The sequence below is a fragment of the Trichosurus vulpecula genome, chromosome 1, assembly GCF_011100635.1.
Source record: "Trichosurus vulpecula isolate mTriVul1 chromosome 1, mTriVul1.pri, whole genome shotgun sequence".
Classification (NCBI taxonomy): domain Eukaryota; kingdom Metazoa; phylum Chordata; class Mammalia; order Diprotodontia; family Phalangeridae; genus Trichosurus; species Trichosurus vulpecula.
The window spans coordinates 178,054,312-178,076,992 of NC_050573.1; the positions used below are offsets into that span (position 1 = coordinate 178,054,312).

Consider the following 22,681-nt stretch of genomic DNA (forward strand, 5'->3'; position numbering starts at 1 on the left):
AAAAAAAGAAATCCACAAGGGAAAAAGAGGGTAAATTCTTTTTAAGATTAGCTCAATTTTAAAAGAAATCTGCCCCACAAAGCAAGTTCTGACAGTCCTGCTTCCTGTGACCTAGCAACTCCTTCATACGCCCGCTTCATTTCAAAGCCATTCACCTCAATCTCGACATGAAACGAACTCTAGGAACAAAAGGTTTTCTGTCTCCAGTCCCTTTTTTACTAACCACCCCTGCTGATATCTCTTTTTTGGGGGGGGAGTTGTTTGCTTTTTTTGTTCTTTTCAACGTTCAAAGTACTCCCAGCATCAGACTACAGCAAGCCCCTGAAACAAATCCCAATGGCAAAAACACCAGAACTTTCCTGAATTCTCCTGAGTGCCTGACTTGGCCATCATGCACATTCAGTGACCTTCTCTGACTTTGCTCAGTTGGGAGAAAAACAGGTCCTTCGGTTAGATTTTACCTCTCTGTTGGCAGTGGCCTGAACATCCCCTCTACATTTCTTTCCTTCACCAGATTGGTTCTTTTGATGGCTGCCCATTTATATCTTCAGCTTTTGAACACTGTGCTTTTTCCATTCTGGCCTCCTTGCTTTCAGGTTGAAGATGACCCATTATTAACCCATCAATCCTTTATAAGAAGAACAAAAAATGCCAATCCTTTGATGAGACACTTTGAGCGTGAGACTTCAGTGATGTAAAGAGTGTTATACAAGGCATTGCATTACACACATTTGGGTACTTAGATGGCATGGTGACCTCACCACTCCATAGGAACAGATCCCCCTGCATCTTTCTCATTTTGTGTGATTCATAGCCAAATCTACCCAAAAATCCCCCATAAGCATCTTGCCCAATGGGCAATACCTTCCGGTGGCTCTTCGAACACCCCAAGGACACCAACGTAGCACCCGGGGTTTCCCTATGTTGTTGTCACTCATCTTCTAGATAAAATACACAATTCCATTTCCAGTAGAATGTATTCTTGATGATGTCCTTTGTTGAAATTCATTAATCAAACATTTTTAGTCACCTAGTTACTCACTCTCCCTAGGGGAAACACAAAACATTGGCATTGATTTCATGATTTCTGTGAGGCAAGATTCCCATCAGTGGACAGACTTAGTCCTCTTCAGTATTCATCTAAAGGGGGAAAGAGGAGGGAAAAAAGAAAGCTGAAGCAGCATCTTAGTGTCCTGTTTGCTCCTTTTCACTGGGCCTCAAGATTAGGGTTTGGTGGATCCAGACAATAAGTATTCGTGAGTGGGATGGACTCCAACTAGACTACATGACTTGGATGGAAAATCAGCCTTTATTTTTTTTCCTGACCGAGTTGGATTGAAATCAGTATTTTCCAAGTCCCAGATGGATTAAAATGCTGCTTTTAATGATGTAAGCAAAAAGGGCAAGAGAGCAGCAGTCCTTGAAAAGCTGTTTCCAGATTCTGGGTGGAACCCCAGTTTCACAGTTTAATGCAGCACCGATTCCCTGGAAATAGCCCACCACCAGGCATTACTAGGCTTCCACTTTATAGCCTCAGCTCTGTCCTGTATTAGTGTAATAGTTAGGCTGCTTCAGCCTCCTCCTAACCTTGTTTTTTTCCTATCAGAGCTTACCGGGAAAATGGGCCCAAATGATTTCATCAAGTTCTTTATTTTGTTTTGTTTCGTTTTCTTTACAAGACATTGCACACATGACATTTTGTAGTTCAGGGCACTACCAGTTAGCCCTTCCATTCTGAGAGTTAACTAAGACAACAAACAGGAAATAATTTTTGGTGTCTTTCTCCATTGGAAAGAACAATCAGTTTTTGACCTTTTCGTCTCTAATATGAGTCTTCGAGATGAGCAAATAGGAGGGCTAACTAATATTCTCCAGGTTTCCTTAACAGTAAAGTGTTCTGTTTGATTCGACATAGAAAAGGAAACCAAATATGTGACTATTGCTTTGGAAGATTACAGTTCTTCTATATGAATATGAAGGAATACCAATGTACTGTAAGGAACAATGAAAGGGGATGGTTTCAGAGAAACCTGGATAGACTTGTGTGTACTGATACAGAGTGAAGTGAGCACAACCAGGAGAAAAATTTGTACCAAAAAAACACCCCATAAACCAAACAAATGATTTTTAAAGACTAACAGCTAAAAGGCTGAGGATCAATTGAATCAATTGATGCAATAACCACAATCCAGGGACGATGATTTCTTCAGTGATGAAACATGTTACCTACTTCCTGACAGAGAGATGAGGGACTCAGGGTGCAGATTGAGACATTTTATTCGGACATGACCATTGTGAGAATTTGTTTTGCTTGACTATACATCTTTGTTACAGGGGCTTTGTTATTCTTTCTATATGGGGGACAGAAGGAAAGGGAGGTGGGAGCAAGAGAAAGCAGAGCTCTGTTACTTGAAAATTTTTAACTACCCACTTGATTTTTTTTCTGAATGATATGGGCATATAGAGGCAGATTAATATAGTTGAAAGAGCATCAAATGCCAAATAAGAGTACCTGGATTCAAGTTCTGACTTGTACTTCCCAGGATCAAGCTGGAAGGGGATTGAGAGGTAACCTTATTCAAATTCTTCATTTTTATAAATAAGTAAACTAAGTAAAATAAGTAACCTTATTCAAATTCTTCATTTTTATAAATAAGTAAACTAAGAACCAAGTTGGTTAGGTGACTAGTCCAAGGTCAAACAGAAAGTAATCATTAGGGGGTAGGATTTGAACTCAGATCCTAAGACCCCAGAGCTGATACTCATCATTGAATCATGTTGCCTCCCTGTTTTCTAGTTGTATGGACATGACAACTTCTCCGAGCTTCAATTTCCTTACATGCAAAATAAAGTAATTTTATTTGTACTAACTATCTAATAGGGCTGTTGGTTGGAAAGCACTTTGTAAATCTTAAAATTCTGTAGGGATGTGTGAGCTACTATTATGTTCTGATAAACGCTTGATCTTATCCCTAGCTGTCAAAGGGTACCTTGGGTCTATTTCTTTCAATTTCTACCTGTAGCTCAAGCCCCGGAATCACAAACTAGCAGGGATCTCAGAAGTTATCTATCTGCCTTCTACCATATCCCCAACTCATCATCCATCTTCTATTGGAAGACTTTCAGGGAGAGGGAACTCATTACTTCCCCAGACTGTCCATTCCTTTTTTTTGGTAAAGTTCTAAGTATCAGGAACTCATTCCTTATATTGACCCTAAATCTGCCCCTCTGTGACATCCAGCCATTTCCCCTCATTCTCCTCTCTGAAGCCAAGCCAGACAACTCCAATCCTTCTCCCATAAAACAGTCCTTCAAATATTTAAAGACAACTCTTTTACCTACCCTCTCCTCACCTCCAACCACCAAGTCTTCTCTCAAGGCTAAACATGTCCAGTTTGTTCAATATATAAAATTAGTCAAGAAAAATTGAATATAGATTGTGAAGGACTTTAAATGTCAATAGAGAAGATTGCATTTGATTGCAAGGGATGGGGCTCTATACCCCTACTTCAATTAATGTAATGCAATATGTGTAAGGTTTTGATGTGAAATGTTTGGTTTATTTGGTTTATATCCTTAGCTCCTTCATGAGGTATGAATCTCTTTGATTGGGTCAATAAGGGACTAGTATGATTGGCTAATTAAATAAGCTGATCATGCCCCTGGGGGTTTTAAGTAACAGAAGAATTTCATAAGTTAGTCCAACAGCAAAGTAATTAAGCTTCAGGGGCTTCCACACTTAGGAGAATCTTGAAGAAGCAAACCTTTGCCCTTATACCAGAAGAAAGCAAGATGGGGAGAGGTAGAAGTGAGCCCAAAGGGAATGTTATACCCTTCCTACTCACAATGACCATGTAAATGGAGAAACACAATACATCCAACTGGGACCAGAGAGAGACATGTGTGTAGGCAAACAGATGCAGACAGGTAGTGACTTGAGGAAGGATGCAGCTTCAAGGCACATGAACCTTTAAGCCAGAAAAGCATTACAGCTATGAGCTCAGGAAAGGACTTCCACTAAACAAGAATTGTGAGTTTACCCTTTGGCTCCATATATCCTCTACACATGTACCTTACTACCATCATACTCCTAAGGTTAAGACTACTCTTTCCCTAGACCAGGAATTTTTAACCTAGAATCCACAGACCTCCAAGGGATTCATGAAAAAAATTCGGGAAGAACCATGAAATAGGATAGAAAAAATTACAATTTTATTTTCAATTGTTTTCTAACTTAAATTTAGCATTCCTTTAATTATTTAAACATTTTATTCTGAGAAGCCATTCATAGACTTCACCGGACTGTCAAAGAGGTCCATGACAAAATAACAGTAATGATAATCACCCCTGCCCTATACTTTGTGAATACTTGTAGGAGAGTGGGCTCCAGGTTTTTTGGGCAAATATTTGGTAACAAGTTTCCTCTGACTTTGAGTCTATGGCTCTTTCCAACCTCCATTCATATCTTTTCTCTGCTTAGGAGAAAAAGAAATCCCTCTTTTATATGACAACTCTTCAAATACTTGAAGACAGCTATCATGTCCCCTTGAGCAATCTCTCCCCTAGGCTAAACATCTCTATTTCCTTCCACTGATCTTCACATGGTATAGATTTGAGATCTTTCACCATTCTGGCTGCTCTCTAACTCATTAATGTCTTCCCTAAACTGTGGTGCTATTTCCTGAACACAATATTCCAGATGTGGTCTGACCAAGGCAAAGTATAATGGAACTATGACCTTCGTATTCCTAGAAGCAATATCTGTTTTAATGCAGCCAAGATCACATTAACTTTTTTTGGCTGCCATGTCACACGGATGACTCACATTGAGGTTACAATTTGCTAATTTTCACTGGCTGTCCCCTCATGTCTGGAATGCTTTCCTTCTTCATCTCTGCCTCCTGGCTTCTTCCCTGGCTTCTTTTAATTCCCAGCTAAAGTCCCACCCTTCTGCAAAATGGCTTCCCAAATTCTCCTTCGTTCTAGTGCCTTCCCTCTGATTGCCTCCAATGTATCCTCCACGAATACTGTCTCTACATAGTTATTGCGTGTTATCTCTCCCATTAGACAGTGAGCTCCTTGAGAGCAGGAACCGAATTTTGCCTTTCTTTGTATTCCTAGCACTTAGCACAGTGCCTGGCACCTAGGAGAGGCTTAATTAATGTTGATTGAGTAAAAAAAATGCCCAGATATTTTTCCAACAAATGCCATCTAACCCATACCCTCCCCCATGTTGTACTTGTGAAATTACTGTTTTGAACCCAAGCGTAAGACTCTACATTTATCCCTATTAAATTTCTTTGTTTTTCTTTTTTTAAAATTTCATTTTTTTTTTAGTTTTCAACATTCTCTTCCATAAGTTTTAAATTTTCTCTCCCTCCCCCTTCCCCAAGACGGCATGCAACCTGATATGGGCTCTACACATACGTTCCTATTAAACACATTTTCACATTAGTCATGTTGCATAGAAAAATTATAATGAATAAGAGAAACCATGAGAAAGAAAACAAAACAAAAGAGAAAAGAGTCTGCTTCTCTCTAAATTCCAACTCCATAGTTCTTTCTCTGGATGTGGTTGGCATTTTCCATCATGAGTCCTTTGGAAAAGTTTTAGATCCTTGCATCGGTGAGAAGAACTAAGTCCATCAAAATCAGTCCTTGCACACTGTGGCTGTTACCATGTACAATGTTCTCCTGCTTCTACTCACTTCACTCAGCATCAGTTCATATAAGTCTTTATCCCTATTAAATTTCAAACTGAATACACAAGCATTCCAAAGCTCTTGTTTTCCTGCCCTAACCAGGGATCATAAGAACATTTCATTTGTTGGGTCCGGGCATTCTTTCTGGCTGTTTCCCATACTTTAAAGGTTCTCTCTCCTCTGTTCCGACTACTGACCTACCTGGCTTCCTTTAAGCCCTATTTAGAGTCCCTTCTGTAGGAAGCCTTCCTCAATTCCTTTTGATTCTAGTGCCTTTCCTCTGTTAATCTTCTCCTATATATCCTTTGTATATCTGTTTGAGTATTGTCTCCCCCACTAGATTGTAAGCTTTTTGAGGGCAGGGACTATCTTTTACCTCTTTTTGCACCCCCAGTGCTTAGCACAGTGCCTAACACATTGTAGGCACTTAATAAATGTTTATTGACTAATCGAAGGGACCTCAGAGGACATCAAATCCAAATTCCTCTTGTAACATCCTATTTTGTTTTATATGAGGAAACCGAGGCTCACACGGGTCAAGAGACTTGCCTATGGTCTCACAACTAATAAGAATCAGAGGCAGGATCTAAACCCAGGTCTTCCTGATTCCAAGTCCTGCCCTTTAACCACTACATCACTCTCCCTCTACAAATATTTGCTATTTTTACTATACAGGATATGCACATTGTGGGTTCCAGTGTTAGTAGGATTTTATTAGATGTCCAGATTGGCACTTCCCCCTTTAAACTAAGCCAAGCTTAAGCATTGTGCTATGCTAATGCTTCTTGAGCCTGTTCCCTTTTGCCCTCCATGATCTGATAACTTCTTTTGAGGCAGGTTTTAAACCTCCCCAGGGTGGAATTCTAAAACTTAGTGCTTTGCCCTCACCATGGTCCCATATTTCCTTGATACACCATGACTGTCAGAAATGAGATCTGTCTTTAAAGAAGATTTTGTGTATATGTGATCGGGAAATAGTGATCTGCTACTGGAAAAAAAAGACCTGAATACTACCAGTGCAATGGTTATGAGTAACACCTTGACTAAACTTTTGGAAGTTGCTATAATTGTTGGTGTTTTTATTATTTTATATGATATTTACATATTTAATTTTCACAGAAGCACAAATTTGCAGATTTTGTTCTCTGTTCTCTGAGCCAAAGAGCAAAAAATTAATTTACTTGACCACTAAGTTCTCTTAAATGATAGTTAAATGTATGTCATGAATGTAGTTCGAAGCCTCAGTGATGACCTTTTGGATATTCTCTTATTTAAATAACTGTCAAAAAATTTGTTCAGTAGGAAAAATTGAGGCAAATTTTTAGAGGATCAGAGATACAGAGTAGGAAGCGATCTTAAAGGCGGTATAGTCTCCTTCATTCTTCAAGTGAGGAAACTCAGGCTGGTAGAGGGTAAATGACTTGTGGAGGGTTACACAGCTAAGAAGTATGGAAAGCAAAATTTGAACACAGGTCTTTCAGATTCCAAGCCCAAAGCTCTATCTACCAAGCTATCTAGATTTCTATGCTTTGTGTAACTGGCTAGTTAATGATTGGTATGAATGCATAGAAGAACAGATTGTTACAGTTTGGGATTTTCACTGACTCAGAGAGGAAAGATAAGCAGCATGGCATAGTTGATGGAGAATCAGTATTGAAGTCAAGAAAATCTGGGTTTAAGTCTTGCCTTTGACCCAGACCACATAGCCCTGGGCAGGTTGCTTAATCTTATGATGCTCTGGGCAACCCTCTAAGATTATAAGTTGCAGAGAAGGCATGGACTTGCCTTGTTCAAGGAAATTCCCTATGCCAACGGAATCACAGATGTCGCCGCTATGCCTATTCTATATGGGAAAAGGTCCAAGGTGCATTTTAACAGGAACTTAATGCTAAAAGAGGATTAATGTTTTCTCATGGGTAATTTCCACTTCCTTTTCTTGCTACATGAAAGTATTTTGTTGTTGTTTAGTCGTGTCAGACTCTTTGTGACCGCATCTGGGGTTTTCTTGGCAAAGAGTGATTTGCCATTTCCTTCTGCAGCTCATTTTACAGATGAGGAAAGTGAGGCAAATGGGTTGATTTTGCTTGCCCAGGGTCACAATCTAGTAATTGTCTGAGGCCACATTTGAACTCAGGAAGATGAGTCTTCCTGCTTCAAGTTCAGCATTCTATCCATTGTGCCACCTAGATGTCCACAGGAAACTATGATGGGAAGCTATTCTATAAATAGAAATTTTTGACCACATGTACACATAAAGGCCAAGATAATCTACCACGATCATTGGATATTGAATGAAGACAATATTTGCTCCCTACTAAAAGCCTTCTCCCTCATGAGTTAGAGGCCAGCTCTCAGTTTGATTCTAAAAATATTTTTAACCTCCTGTGTTATGAAGAATGGAAGAGGGGAGATAAAAAACTTAAGATAAACTCTCTGAACCCTCATGAAACTTACAATCCAGTTGTGGAGAAGAGGAGTACGGCACACACATAAAAAGAACCAAAATGCATGAGGAATTCCTAAAGAGATAAAAACAAAATACAATGTGAAGTCTAAGCGTGTAAACTTCATTATCAGTTGTGGAGATATGTCAGAGAATACTTATTGGAATTATCTGGACTTTAAAAGACAGCCAGGAATTCAGTAGGTGTGGGGAGGGAGAGAGAATGGAAAATGGGCATTGATTTCAACAGTTACAGGTGCAGGAAAGTACAGTTAAGAGTTCAATTGCATGGAATGGTATATATGGAGGAAAGTAGTGTAGGAGAAAGTTTGAAAGGCATGGTGGCACCATGTCAGACAAAAGAATGAACATTTTTCACCATGAACATTTTTCAAAGGGAACCACTAAAGAGTTATAAGCAGAGGAGGAGCGTGAGAAAATTGATGGAGAAGGAAAATTTGCCTATAAGTAATGTGAAAGTAAAGGGAGAAAATGGAGCTAGTAAGATCTTTTGGGGGACTATTGCAACGGCCCTGGCTCAAGCCATCGAGGGTCTGCACTAGGTAGGTGATTATGGACAGAGAGAAGAGGGAACTGGGATGAGAGAGATTGCTAAGATTTAATAGACAGGATCTGGTAACTTTGATGAGAGATGAAGGTGATGAGAAGAGACAAAGATGAATGTTGCAAATGTGGAGAGCTGGGTGAATTTTTGGTGCCATCAAAAGAAGTGAAACATTTTTTTGGGGGGAGGGAGAGAAAGTAAACAAATGATTTATGTTGAATCTGAGGTGCTTACAGGACTCCTGGAGAGAAATGTCATCTAGGAAGTTGAGTAGGGAGGTCAGTGGCTCAGAAGAGATTAATCAAGGCTAGAGATGTCATTTGGGAGTTATCAGAATATTACCTGAGAGCTAAATCTGTGAGTGAACCAGATTGCCCAAGGGAGAAAGATCGCTTATGAGGATGTTCTGTACATTGTTTCACACAGAGTGAATGTCCTACAAATATTGAACAAAATGACAAAAGTCCTAGTTTGTTCTTACGTTGCTTGAACTTTGGGACTCTTGAATTTTGAAATCTCAAATGAATTTCTGGTTTTGCAGGATCCTATCATATAGATAAGATGATAATAATTGTGATGATGGTGATGATAATTCACATTTATGTAATGCTTTTTTAAAAGTATTTTATGTGAATTATCTTGTTCAAGATAGAAAGTTTGAGTAGGTATATTCCTATATCTCCACTCTGTCCTACCGCAATTCTTTCTGATAGGTGAGAGGAAGGAAACGTATGTAAAGGCGAGTCTGAGCAAGTAGGTGGCACAGTAGATAGAGCATGGGGCTTAGAATACGGAAGACTCGTCTTCCTGAGTTCAACTCTGCCCTCAGATAATGTACAAGCTATGTGACCCTGGGCAAGTCACTTAATCCTATTTGCCTTAGTTTCCTCATCTATAAAATGGTCTGGAGAAGGAAATGGCAAACCGCTCTAATATCTTTGCCAAGAAAACCCCAAATGGGGTCACAAAGAGTCAAATGTGACTGAAATGACTGAGCAACAACAGTCTGTCAAAAGATAATCGCCCCCAAAGTCTTACATAGGTTTTTCAATGGTGTTTTTATTCTACTCTTATATGTTGCTAGACTTTTTAAAACTCAATATTTTGGAGACAATCTAATCTAGAGGGGCAGTGGTGAAACATTCTAATTACGAAGCAACTTTCTTGGAAACACAGGGTGAGCAAATATTTCGACAGAAGGCGAGACATTCTATACCTAAAGGGACTCTGTCAGACATGGTCCCTCCAGAAAGAATTCTGTCCCTTCCCCTTCCCCGCCCTAGCTACCAGGAATTCCCATGCCAATGCCTTGTCAGCTTCTCTGCTTGGGCTGTTCCAGGTCACCAACGGCTTCACTGGGCAGCCCACTGGACCACCAACTGGCACCAATGAGAGGGTAGGAGGAATGTGAGTACAGCAATACAAGTGTGCTTAAGAGAGACAGAGAGAGAACCAGAGCAAAAGGAATGCGTGTGGGGACACAGCACGCACCAGCCTGTCGCGTCTAAGAGTTCTGAAGGGATTCATTCATTTTAGAAAGCAAACAAAGAGTTTCAACAATCTGTAATCTTTTATTTTGTCTCTGGCAGGAATGCCTTTTTAAATTTTGGCAGTGGATGGGGGATGGTGGTGGTAGCACCAACAGCCAATGTCATCTTGCCTTTAGAAGTGTGGACTGCACATGCCATCCAGCCCACTGATGCAGAAAAATAAAAGGCTGTTCTCTTCTTTATAAGGAAAGATGAAGGAGGGCCTTGCTAATGAGGACATAGAGAATTTTTTACGGTTTCACTAAGTCATGCTATTGTGGTTTAAAGATGTTAAATATAAGTTTAGCTAAGTTGTTTAAGTGTTAGTACCCAGTGATTTCAGGACTTGAGGACAGAGTAAAGGGGATGTTGCAAGTGTTTTCTTGAGTTTCAGTGCATGTGGTTTAGTTAGAGCATGACTCATGTCCTAGGTAGGCTTTGGAGTTCCTGGGCTCAGAAGGGGACAGAAACCTGTGAGGAGAGGGGCTTGTACCTAAGCTGACTCCAGAATATTGTGCTTTTATTGTAAGGGAGCAATCTACAATTAATTATGGAACTCTTTCTAGGGATAACTAATATAACCTAGAGAAGATCTGGGTATGGATATAGAATAAATGTTATTTCTTCCTTTGCCTTCTAATTTGCATACATTTGCATCAGGACTCCTTTCTGGAGAGATGAAGGGACTCTACTAAAGCTTATGAAATTGTAAAGGATATGTAAGCACTAGTATTATGTTATCAGATTGTGACATACTAGAGTTAGGGTTTTGAAAGCTGAAACTTTGGGGTTAAAAAAAAGCTTTGTAGAGTGAATGGTAAACTTATAGAACATATTACTCTAGCAGACCATGCAGGCTGACACTATGGACATAAAATCTAGATTCTTTCATGGTTAATAAATCATAGATTACTAGAAAAAGCATTTGAGATAAATCCTTAACCTTTTGAGGTTGAGGACACATAGAATGACCATGTTCTCCCAACAGAGCATCACTTGGTAACATTATCAGAAATGGAAAACTGACCAGGATGGATTGATAGCACAAGATAGTGTGTCAATTCTTAACATGAGATTTCGAGTTGTAGGAGATTTTGGAAATACTCTAAGTTAATATTTAACCACCTGGGCCTCAGCTTCTTCTTCTTCTATAAAATAAAAGGGTTGGATTAGATGGTCAAAGCTCTGAATCTATGACTCTATGATGCTTGTATTGTTAAAGAAACTAAAGACAGGGAATGTGAAGTAACTTATCCATGGTTACTCAGGACATAGGTAGCAGAGGTGAGATTCGGATCCAGTCCTCCTGACTTCTGTCCTCTGCTCCTTGTTTCTTGGGTATGAGCATCAGAAACTTTAGAGAATCTTGGCCAATTATAAAGTTAGTGATAAAGCCAAGGAGAATGATTCCAAGTGGCACAAACTACATTTCAGAGCATTTTGCTAATGGGGAAGGAGTGGGAAAAAAAGCCATGCATGTGATTGGCCCTAAATAAAGTTTTCTGCTTTCTTCTTCCTGTTCTCACCACGTAGTGAAACAAGGAATTTGAGACTAAGAAAAATCACTGTTTCCCTCCCCGCCCAATTCATCGTGTTATCTGTAGAATTGATTTAATTCTCAGACCACATTTATTCCTCTTGAGCAGGTTGAGCCTCTTAAAAGTTGGTTTTTATTTTAAATTTTTTTTTCTGAAAGATAAGCAGGTCTAGTCTCCTTTTTCTGTCATCAGTGCAATTAGATATTGTTCGGTTCAATTCAATTATTAAATACCTGCTGTGAGTAAGGTGTTTTGCATGTGGTCCTACAGTTTCTGCTATCAAAGAGAGCTCCACAGGTCAGTGATGCCATTTCTTTCCTATAATGCCATGTGCTGTGAGATTTGGAAAAAAATCCTGCAAGTGAATTCAGTGCTGTTTATTTTAAATGTATATATGGAGAGGCAGCAAGGCCCAGCAGGATAGTCAGCCTGATAGTTAGGACAACCTGGATTAAGGTCATGACCCCGAGAAAGTTACTTAACTTTTCAATGAGCCAAGTGGTTCTCTAAGACTGTGAGCTGCACTATTGATGTAGATTTGTGTTAGCAGAGGGAATTTCCTCTTTGGGAGTTCCCTACACTGATGAAATCAGAGGTCCAGACCAAATATATATAAACATAAACACACACACACACACACACACACACAGATACACAGACACACAGACAAAGCACTTGAGATCCACAGGATTTTTTTTTCTGGTTTATAATGAAAATCAGTAAGTTTTACTTCATTCATCAGGAAAGCATGATAAGTTTTAGATAAGAAAGAGGAATAGCTATCCTCTTGATTCATTCTTTCTACTTTCTTAGGATCCCTCAAGTCAGCACTGGACAGTAGCCATGCTTTGGCCCCACAAATGACTTCCAGCTGCCTGGGTTGGTCCCAAGTTGTCTAGGTGATCATCATTTGGTGTGTTTTGGAAGTGGTAGCAGGGAGGGTGCTAGCCGAGTCTTCTCTTTCCCAGTTACTCATTTCTTGAGCTAAAGGGGATGTCTTCTACAGTCTCAAGATATATTAAAAAAACTGATAGGAATGATAAAGGATGAGATAGTGTCTTTTTTTTCTGTCACTGCCAGTGTGTGTGTGTGTGTGTGTGTGTGTGTGTGTGTGTGTGTATGTGTGTGTGAAAATGGAGAGAGAAGAGAACTGAAGACATGATACCAATAGACAGACAGACAGTACTATACTGAAAATTCTAGGGTGGTGATGGGCTGCAGGGTGGTCCATCCAGGAAGTACAATCAGCTTTTTTCTTCAGATAAAGATGAAAATGGGACCATTAGGTTGTAATGATTAAAGGCAAAATATGAAATATATATTCCTATTCTCATACTAAAAAGAAGACATGTGTGTTTGTGTGTGTTGCAAGGGGGGGGGGTTGGTTTATTTGTATGTATATTTATGAATAAGTAAAGACTGTTTGCATAATACTCATTCTAAATTTTCTTGCTAATTAACATAGCTATGATAAATCACTACAGTATACTTTAAAAATGATTCTTTCCATTACGGTAGCAGCCAAAACAACTTCATGAAGATAAACGTATGCACAAAAAAAATTACACCATAAAGTTATGTAAGTTTCTATTTTAGAATCATCTGGTTCTAATTTGCTAAATTTACTGCTTTGGAGCTGATGCCAAAGTGTTACATTTGATTTATGGAAATACTTTAGAACATTTTTCCATCATGCTATTGTATAATATATTTACTGCCCTTTTGTTATTGTTAGAAAGATTATGGACCTCTTAAAAATGCTAGGAGCTTGGTGATATTTTATAAAATGCCATAAGATGTAATAAGAATCCTAGTAAACAATGACATTCGCTTAGTAGCATTCCACTTGGTTTACCGATTTTTATTTTAATTGAACAAAGAGATCCATCTGGAAAATGGATGTTTGAAAGCTTCTACTTTGTGCCAAACCACTTCTTTTCAGTGCAGACTGTATTTTTTTGGAAATATTTAAATAGCAGCCATACCGTGATACACCGCTAACCCAAAAAAAAAAAAGAAGAAAGAAAGAAAGGAAGGAAAAAAAAGGAATGCCATAAACCCAGACATCACCCAAAAGAGGAAGCTTACAAAATATTCCAGTAAAACTGAATCTAAAAATATCAACCATTAGTAACTTTTGGACCAATGTGACTGTAAATTCCAAAATGGGTCTGAGACAGGGCAAGGAACAAGAAAGAGAATGGTAGAAGCCACCTTAGGTTGGGGGCGGCAATCGTGCTCTCCTTTGACCCACCGCAAGTCTCCACTCCTTCCTCCAATCCCCCACAGTCCCCAGTTCCATTTTGAAGCAAACACAGGTCTGTGTTATGGTCTCCAGGTGGCTGACAAATTCTTCACGTGCTTCTAGGCTCTGGCCTGTACTTCCTGGAACTGGCAGCCCAGCAAGTACCTCAGAGCACTTTGCAGACAACCAAGTCCTCACAACAACAGAGGTAGCCCCGATGTGCTGTGGTTTAGCCAAACAAACCCACCTAGACTTTTCAAAGAGGTTTATATGCCTTTATGAGTGGTGTGTTACTTTTGTTTTTATCCCACACAGCTTTTACTTGATTTACCAAAAATGAAAGTTTTTTAATTTCACACCTACATAAAGTAAGATGGACATTAAGGAAATTCCCTTCCCTATGCAGTATTTTATTCCAATAAAATGGGGAAATCTTTTGTTCTTCTATTATATTTTAGATTAATCTTGTAGATAATAACAAAAAATTACAAATACAATACCCACAATAACCTTCTATTTTTAACCTGGTGTCCCTTTCAACAAGCTACATAGTTTGTCTTCTACAAATATTAGAATCTACCAAAGGAATAATAAAAACAGTTGACATATATAGAACTTTAAGGTTTACAGAGTGCCTATGTGCATTAAGTTCTTTGACTGATGACTGATTAATGAATGGCCATGGGCTTACAGGCAGATGGATAGCTAAAGGTGGAATAAGGAAAACAACCTAAAATGGTTCCCTATGCTTGCATCATCTAATCTAAGCTCCAGGCACTGGCTTTCAAGGACTTTCATGATATGGCCCCTAAATCTCAAATATAACTAATTTAATTTCATAACCTAACTCTAACTCTACTTGTGTTAGCCTCTCAATTTATTTTTCTCAATTCCCTAACGTGAACCATTTGCTCCAGCATGACCAGTTTAGTTACTGCCCACACCCCCCAATCCCACATACCACATTTATTCCTGCCTCCCTATATCTATTCATTATGATGCTCTGTGTTGAGAAAAGTATGTATAGGAAAGCTGCAACCTTTTTGTGTAGATGTCTTAGTATCAATTGGATTATACACTGCCCATGTAACTCTGTATCATACATATGAATTATGATGCCCTTCCTTTGGGAAGGGATGTAGAGATTCCTTAGTTAGATAGTGATTAAGGGGGAAGGCGTAGTTGGAGCAGCAAAAGACCAACAATCTTCCTGATTGCCTTAGAGAGAACCTGGAATTGCAACCAAGATGAATGTAGTTTGTCCAGAGCATCTGGCTAGATTAATATCAAATCACTGAAGGTACTCTGGGAAGAAAGACATTATTCTCTTTTGGGGTCATTTGAGGGCCTAAGGGACCTCATGGTGGACCTATTTAGCATGGGATACATGAACCAAACAGGATATTATAGGAAGTTTGGTAGCTATTTAGTCTGTGCTGGGTAGAAGCCTTTTAGATGTATTTTTTGAACTGTATTATTGATAATTATATAAGTAAGTCTTTCTTTGGTAAAAAAAAAAATGCCCTAGATTTATGGTCTGACTTTTCCTATAGAAAAAAGTTTAGACCATGTACCAAGATAAGCTCCAAATGGAAACACAATCAATACATAAAAGGTCATATAAACAAATTAGAGCAGAAAGGAAGATTTATATTTAGGATCTTTGGATAGGGGGAGAGTTCATAATGCAATAAAGATGGCTGTATAAGATAAAATGGAAAATTCTAATTATATAAAAAAAGTTTTTTTCACAAACAAATCTGATGTAATTAAAATTAGAAAGGAAATGGGTAACAGGGAAAATATTTTTACAGCCAAATTTCCCTGATAATGGTCTCATATTCAAGATAACTAAGGAACTGATTCAAATTTCTAAGCTAAGAGCCATTCCACAATTGCTAAATAGTCCAAAGATATGAATAGTTTCCAAAGGAAGAAATATAGACCATTAATAGTCATATAAAAATGCTCCAAATAAGTAATAATTGGAAAAAGGCAAATTAAAGTGGCTTTGAGGTTCTACTTCAGACCCATCAGACTAGCAAAGATGATAAAAGAAAAATGACAAATGTTGGGGATGGGGTTGATGGAAAATGGGAACTGTTGGTTGGCACAGTCATTGTGTGAAGCAAATTGTCACTAGGCTCTAAAAATTACTATTTTGTCCACATTGATGATGGTGGTGGTGATGATGTTGATGATGACGACAATGATGATGAAAGCTAAGTGCTTTAAGACTTGTATCTTCACAACAATGCAGGAATGTAAGTGCTATTATTATCTCCATGTTATAGATAAGGAAATTGAGACAAAGTGGTTAAAACACTTGTCATATAGCTAGCAAGATTCTGACATCTTCCTGACCTTCAGTCCATATCTTTACACACTATACCACCTAGTTACCCAATCCTTTGACCCAGCTGTACTATCATTGGGCTTATACACCAAAGAGATAAAAAAGGGAAACAGGAACTAAATGCATAAACATATTTATGGAAGCTTTTTTCCCATAGTAACCAAAAATTGGAAAATAAGGTTGGAGAGTTTCTCTTAATCAAAAAGCAAGTAGCAGAGCTGGTATCTGACTCAGTTCCCATAAGTGCAAATTTGCTGCTCTTTCCACTACAACTTAAATAATTTTTGTCTCACAATAACCCAGCAAAGGAGGTACTACAGGCATTATGAACCTCATTTTACAAATGAAGGAATAGACACACAGAGGACTTCAGTGACTTCTCCATGGTCACAGATAAGTGTTAGAGGCAGTATTTAAAACCAGATCTCTCCCGATTTCCAGTCTGATGCTCTTTTCAATGTATCACATTGCCTCTTAGATGATAAACCTCGTGAAGGTACGGATTTTCTGTGGCTTCACTGTTCTATTTCCAGCACCTGTTACAGTTCTCTATAGGCCTGAGGCACTTTAAAATGTTTATCGAATTGATTCAAATTCTTCTTCTCTAGTCTCATCAGCACCTAGGACAGTACAAATGCTTTAGTAGGAGCTCAAGTAATACTTGTGTTAGCCTCGGTCAATTAATCGTTGTTATTGAGACATTTCAGTCACATCCAACTCTTTATGACCCTATTTGAGATTTTGTGGCAGAGATACTATAGTGGTTTGCCATTTCCTTCTCCAGCTCACTTTACAGATGAGAAAACTAAGGTAAACAGGGTTAAGTGACTTGCCCAGGGTCACACAGCTTATAAGTGTCTGAGACCAGATTTGAACTCAGGAAGATGAGTCTTCCTGACTCCACCTAGCTGCTATGTGTGTATACATATATAGATACATATATGTGTCTACATGCATATGTTACATATATGTGTACATATGTGTATAATATAGCCATAGCATACATATATGCATATACATATTTGTATATATACACAAAAGAAATATAAAAAGAGTAAGTACAAATACAAAGTAGTTTACTATAAGGTAGTTTGGGAAGGAGGACACTATCAGCAGTGGAGTGGGGTCAGGAAAGTTTTCATATAAAAGGTGCTATTTGAGGTGCATCTTGAAGGAAAAGAAGGATTCTATGCAGCAGTGATGAGTAGAGGATGACTTCTAGGCAAGAAGGATGGCTAGTGTAAAGGTATGGGGAAAGTTCTCTTAGTCAATGTGTCATGTATTAGTTACAGAGAGAAGTCCAATCTGTCTGGGTTACAGAGTATTGATGGTGATGGTGGGTGATGTCTGAGTGGGCTAGAAACAGGTTAGAATGTTGTAAAGCTAAACAGAAGAGTTTATATTTTATCCTAGAATTCTAGAGGAGGGAGCAATTAGAGCTGATTGAGTAGGGGATTTTCATGGTCAATATTCCCTTAAAGTAAATCATTTTGTGATCTAAGATGATTCCAAAAGAATCATGATGGAAAATGCTATTCACATCCAGAGAAAGAACTACAGACTCTGAAGGCAGATTGAAGCATACTATTTTCCATTTTTTTGTTTTTTCTTTCTCAATCTTACCTTTTGTTTTGATTCTTCTTTTTACAACATGACTAATGTGGAAATATGTTTAATATGATCATACATGTATAGCCTATATGATTGTATGTTGTCTTGAGGAGAGGGAAAGGGAGGGAATTTAGAACTCAAAATCTTGTAAAAGTGAATGTAAAAAACTAAAAATAGATAAATAAATTAAAAAAAATCATTTTGGCTGCAACATGGCAGATGGAACGGGAAAGACTTGGGACAGAAGAACCAATTAGGAGGCCATGTAATAATGTGGGTGAAAAGTAATGAGGGGCTCAACCAAGGCAGTATCTTTCGGAGTAGAGAAATGCCAGAGATTTTATGGAGGTAGAAATGGCAAGAGTTGGCAACTGATTGGATAGTTAGGGTTAGAGAAAGGGAGAAGCCAAGGATCCAAAGTTATGACCATAGGAAACTAGAAGATTAGTTGTACCTTCAACAGAAATAGGGAAGTTTAGAAAAGTGATGGGTTTTTTTGGAGGACATAATGAGCTCAGTTTTGGACGTGTCTTATGAGATGTCTCTGGGACATCTAGTTTGACATTTGCAATAGGCAATTGGTGATATAGCACTGAAACCCAAGGGACAGACAGGTTGTATCTACGGACATGTGAGTCATCTGCGTAGAGATGATAAGTAAACCTATGTGAGCTGATGAGGTTACCAAGAAAGTAAAGAAGAGATGAGAGAACCTAAGATAGAGCTTTGGTGAACACCATGGTTATTGATCCAGATGATGAACCACCAAAGGAGATGGAGAAGAAATGGTTAAAGAGGTAAGAGGAGAACTACCTGTCATGAAAAACCCAAAGAGGGAAGAATAGGAGGAAAAAATGAATGACAGTGTCAGATGTAGCAGATAGATTGAGAAGGATGAGGACTGATAACAGGGCATCAGATTTGGCAATGATGAGATAACTTTAGAAAGAGCAGTTTTAGTTAATTGATAAAGTTATAAGCCAGATAACAAATTCTGGAGAAGCAACTGAGAAGAAAGCGGATGCAGCAGATACAGATAGTTTTCTCTAGGAGTTCAGCTGAGAAAGGAAGTAGAGATAAAGGATGATAGTTTGAAGGGCATAGAAAGATCTAGTGAAGACTTTCATGGATGGAGGGGATATGTTTGAAGGTAAGGGAAGGAACTAGTCTATAGGAAAAGACTAGACAGAGGGTGGGGATGATTGAGGTTGTAATCTGCTGGAAAGATAGGAGGAGATGGGATTAAAGGCACGTTCCGTCTTCTACTTTATTCTATGTACTCTGTGATCCATCTACACTGATTTACTTGCTGTTCCTTCCAGAAATCATTCCATTTTCTGTTTCCTCACTTTTGCACCAGTTATCCCTCCATGCTTAGAAAAGTTCTCTCTCTTCGTGTCTCCCTCCTAGTTTCTCTATGAGAGCTTCCTTCAAGATTCAGCTCAAATTTCAGCTTCTGCAGAATTTTCTTAGTCCATCCAGCTGCTACTGCCCTCCCCTCTGAGATTACTTTGCTTCTACTATGTACATATCTTGTGCATGCCTAGCTATTTGCCTGTTGAATCCCCCATTAGAATGTGAGCTTCTCGAGGGCAGAGATTGTTTTTTGCTCTTCTATGAATCCCTAGCCTGGCACACAGTAAGCACTTAACAAACAAACAAATAAATAAATGGATGAATAAATAAATCAATACACAAATGCACAAATGAATGAATGAATAGATTAATGAGTAAACAAACAACTAACTAAATAATAAATAATTGACTGAGTGGTTTGGCAAGGTGAGGGTTATCTCATTGTCAGTTTGAAGATTCCTTGAGAAAATGAATATGGCATGTATGAGCACTGCAGCCACATAGGGTTTTGGTACAAGTCTGGCTAACAGTACTACTAGCTTGCATTTATGTGGAATGCTGAGGTTTGCAAAGCATTTCTGTATAGCTATCCAAACTGTAAAAAGGCTCATAACCAGAAGATTGGTCACTAGGTGAAAGACTGGCAACTAAGACATGGAGGATTGTAACTGATGAAAACAGCAACCCTATAAAGTTGTTCAAATGTATGCTATTATTATTATTTATTTTCCTCAGAAAGCCTCCTTATGAATACATATTATCCACCACTACAAACTTCAGCATGGACACAGTTTCTAGTGCAGATATATATGAACAACCAAAAGCAAAAATGGAGTGGCTCATTGAGACAAGGAATGGTTTGGGAATGACTGGGAGGGAAAGGTCATGACCAGGCAAAGAAATGAGTCCCTGTTGTTCTTTCTTGGGGTTGACAATTGTCCTTGGAGGTCAAAGTCAGTGAAAAATTGTAAAATGTTGACAAACTGTTCCTGGCTAAGAGAGGGAGTGAGCCCCAAGACAAGCACAGTGGCAAAAGCCTAAATTTAATTTGACACACCATGAAAATGAGACAATTGCAAGCTAGTCCTGATGGAGTCTAGAGCCGTCACCTCCCATTAGCATCATTCACAGGGTGGCTTTCAGCATCGCTCCATCTTCCCAGTCCCATGAATACTATGCAAAGATATTTCTGGGAGTTCTTAGCACTCAGGGGGAAGAGTAGGGATACTAATCTCCTTGAATCACTTCCTGTTGCCAGAGAATAGGGTTTTGTTGTTGTTGTTGGCTTAATGACCAGGACCCTGGTGGAGGCTTCCAGTTCTTCCCAAAGGGGCAGCCCTGCCTTTCCTCCTGAGTCTGCCATTCATATGGTTAGTAGCAATTACTCTTCTTAAGGTCCTAGAGTGGGGCCCGTTAGTTGACCTCGGATTTTGTTTCTAAGTTTGACAATGCCTATTCTGCCCTTTGGGGAAAGTCTCCTGGGAACTCAGTGAATTTCTTTCAGTGATCTGCAGAAGTTCATGCAGCATTTCTTATTTATTATTCTATGGGCAATAAATAATTCTATCCAAACAGCTGCTTTGATCTAACATTTCTTCACAAATGGCTATAGCTAGTGATCCTGGAAATGAAATTCATAACAAGTGTTTGAGGTGCATCTTTCATACTATCTTTCTCAGATTGCCATTTAAAAAAAAAACGGAAAAGCATACCATGCGTATATATTATAATCATACGTAAAGGGCTATATTCCCGTACATATTTATATTCTACGTTAAGGCTTACACAGTGCCTTCATCATGACAGTTCTATAAAGTAGGTTCCTAGAGTCTTATTGTCTTTACATTGAGAAATGTACAGAGAAATAAAATGACTTACCCAGGGTCTCACATCTAGTGGTAAATGTCAGAGCTCAGACATGGAACCCAGATCTTTTCACTGCAAGTCCAATGGTATTGTCATCTAATTCTAGTTTTTGGGGCAGGGAGGGAGAGGCGTTGAGACTTGTGTTTTCATTGGTAAGAGAAATCCCAGTGAGGAAACACCCTTTGCCAATGCTGATCTGTAAATGGCGCAGTGGATTGTATGCAAGACTCAGAATCATAGGCCCTGTGTTCAGATGTTAGATCTGCTATTTATTAGCTGCGTGACCCTGGGCGAGTCACTTCACCCTGTTTGCCTCACTTTCCTCATCTGTAAAAGAAGCTAGAGAAATAAATGGTGAACCACTCTAGGATCTTTGCCAAGAAAACCCCCAAAGGGGTCACAAAGAGTCAGACACAGCTGAAAATGACTGAACAACAAAAAATGAGAGGTTTGGACTAGATGGCCTTTTAAGGTCCTTTCCAGCTCTAAATATAGGAACTTAAGTTAAGTGACTTGCCCAAGGACTTACAACAGTTAATGTCAGAAGCCTTTCTTGAACCCGGGCTTCCCTGACTCCAAGGTTGGTTGTCTAACAACTGTACCATGATGCCTTTCTCTAGATGCATAGAATGTTAGTGCTGAAAGGGGCCTCAAAGACTATTTAGTCCAACCCCTTCATTGTATAAATGAGGAACCAGAGACATAGAGGTAATGACTTGTCCAAGTTTACCAGCTAGTTAAATGATAAAGCCTTGATTTGAACCTGCTATCTGCCTCCACCTAAAGCTTCTTCCATGACATTGTGTTGTCTTGTATTATTATTATTATTATTTAGCACCTATTAATGACATTAGTTATTACATCAAAACATCAGGGATACATTAAAAGCCTGTGATTTCATGGGGAAATGATCCTACCTTGATAAAAAATGCAATCCACTCATAACTGTAGATAAACCTTACAGGGAGTTGACTGATTCTCAAAGAGGCTAAGTGACTTACTCAGAGTCACATAGATAGTATGGATCAGACGCAGAATTTGAATTCGCATCTTTTTGACTCTGTCTAGTATCATGTTCACTACTCCATGCTGCCTCTCATAATATGAATTATTAAATTTTAAATTCACAACAATTCTACTTAGATCTTTTTAAGTAGACTATATATTTGGGAATTTATAACTTAACAAAAGGTTTTTTTTTAATTTGGAATACTCAAATGTGTCCCCAGTTTGAAGCAGTGTGTTTTAGTGAAATAAGCACAACCCTGGGATTCAGGAGATTTTAATTCATTTCTCAGCTCACCCTAATTGTGTGGTTCTGGACAAAGCATCCAGCCTCCCTGGGCTCTGTTTGTTATTGTTTAGTCATCTTCCAGTTGTGTCTGACTCTTAATGACCCCATTTGTAGTTTTCTTGGCAAAGATCCTGGAGTGGTTTACCATTTACTTCTCCAGCTCATTTTACAGATGA

The 22,681-nt window shown here is 38.8% G+C and overlaps 1 protein-coding gene across 1 annotated transcript in view; it reads right to left on the bottom strand.

Annotated features, from left to right (window-relative positions):
- NEDD9 (neural precursor cell expressed, developmentally down-regulated 9) overlaps nt 1–22,681 on the bottom strand; it is a 234,412-nt gene that overhangs the window by 55,148 nt on the left and 156,583 nt on the right. The gene's annotated exons all lie outside the window — the stretch shown is intronic.